The sequence below is a fragment of the Gobio gobio genome (assembly GCF_949357685.1).
Source record: "Gobio gobio genome assembly, chromosome: 1".
NCBI classification, from domain to species: Eukaryota; Metazoa; Chordata; class Actinopteri; order Cypriniformes; family Gobionidae; genus Gobio; species Gobio gobio.
In genome coordinates, this window is record NC_137097.1 from 35,918,707 (window position 1) to 35,920,998 (window position 2,292).

Here is a 2,292-nt window from a genome sequence, read left to right on the forward strand (position 1 = left end):
TGGCAGCTGCAGTGACTTTACTAAACAACGATTGGCTCTTTCATTTAGAGGGCGGTGTTTGGTGTTGCACTTTCTCACATTCATAAGTATACACTACCCATTAACATTACCCATTCATAAGTAACCGGAGTGTATTGTCTTTGTAATTATCACTACTGAACAGTAGCTGTGCTGCTTCATATTTTTGTAAAAACGGAAGAAAAAAATAGTTTCAGGATTATTTGATGAATAGAAAGTTCAAAAGCACAGCATTTATGTAAAATTTAAATATTTTTTAACATAAGCAGGGGGTAACGTATTACAAATACCACAAGTTACGTAATCAGATTACATTTCAAGTAACTAGTAAAGTAAAATATTACTTAGGCCTAACGCAAGACATGCTTATTTTTTGTTGTTAAAAAACAAATAAGCAAGCCCAGCCCAGATGAATAAAAGTAATGCAAAAATATAACGTAACATTACTTTCCATAAAAAAGTTACTTAATTAGTTACTTTTTTTAGGGAGTAAGTTACTCAGAGTAACATAAGGTAATACGTTACTTTTAAAAGTAACACTGAAATAAATATCTTTACTGTCACTTTTTGTCAATTTAATATGTAATTTTTGAATAAATAGTAATGTAGTTGAAATGGCTTTCAGTTTGATGCGATGTACAGTGGCGTGAGCAGTGTGGGTGGCAACATTTCAGTTTATTTCCCTCAGTCGTCTGGATAATTGTGAGGTTGCTAATGACTGACTTTCAGGAAAAAAGCTACAAATTGCATAATTAGTGAACACAAGCGTTATTTTCAATTACCGAATGGTTTTCGGATGGAAAGCCTGTTATTTGTGTGGGCGCACGGAAACATTTGGTCAAAGAGGTGAAGGTTTATCCGGGTCTGTTTTTTGTGTGTATAGGGTACCTTGGGAATTGCATCTATATGAATGATTTCACATTCCATTAATCCCTGTCTGTGTAATGATGTTGATGGCTCTCTTTTAATAGAAATAGAACATTAACAGTGCGATGAAACGAGTCAAAGTCACGACAATGATAACAATAATCTATATAGATATGATCACGACCACAATGCTCATGCACTGCAGCTGACATTTGAGTTGAGCAGAGATCTACACTTGTGGAAAAGAAGTAAACTTTAGCAAACTTTTGCCTACAAACAAAGTACAAACAAAGTAGCCTACTTATCATGGAAATAATATAGGTACTTTACTTACAGTCAAACCAAAATGTATTCGGACGCCTTCAACATTTTCTCACATTATCACAGTTTATTCGCTATAGTTTGGAAAATGGTAATAAAATATGACAAGAACAGAGAGTTAGGTAGAAAGCTTTGATAGAAAGGAATGTAATGATTACAATCAACCAATCAGCTGTTAAATTTAAGTACACAATTAGATAATACCAATTTAGGTCAACCAATGACCAAGCAATGCTTCATTTTGTTCAGTTTGTGATGTAAAATGTCGCATTAGCAATTACAGAAAAAACACTTCAGCAAAACATCGTCACGTCAAAGTGTCTGAATCATTTTGGTCCCAAATGTTTATCAAATTTACTGGTTTGAATCCACTGTATATGAAGCATTTTTGGATTTAATATGTCACAGTTTACTTTATTTTGCTATCCTCACTTACATAAATGAACTATTAGTGCACCCACTAGTAAAATGTTTTGGTTTGACTGTAAGTGTGAACTGAATGTAATGTTTGCAGACACTTAATTACATGTAATATACAGTTTATATGTATCAAATTTATATTAAATGCAATTAGTTGAACTTTAGATTGCTTTTTTGACACCTACATTTTTGTATGTAATTTCACAATTGCTTATTGTCTTTGAAATATGGTTAAAGTTACTTTTTTATGGTATTTATGCTAAAATAAAATATACTTTAATGCCATTTCTATTTTTTAAATGTATTTGTACTAACATATCTGTAATAATGAAGCATTTAAAATATGTTAACTTTAAATGAAATATCAAATAACACACCAACCCGTTCTCATCAGTCTGCGTATAAATGACACGACTTTACACTTTCCAAGTGCGTGTAATGCATACGCCAAAGTCCAATTAACCCGTTCTCATCAGTCTGCGTATAAATGACACGACTTTACACTTTCCAAGTGCGTGTAATGCATACGCCAAAGTCCAATTTTGCGTGCATATGATACGCCAATCTTTCCCATTAACTTCAGTGGAGAGCTGATGCGTCCAAATACCACGCATCATCTTTAACGACAATGACGTCACCAGCGAGGCTCATTCACCCAGTTCACCT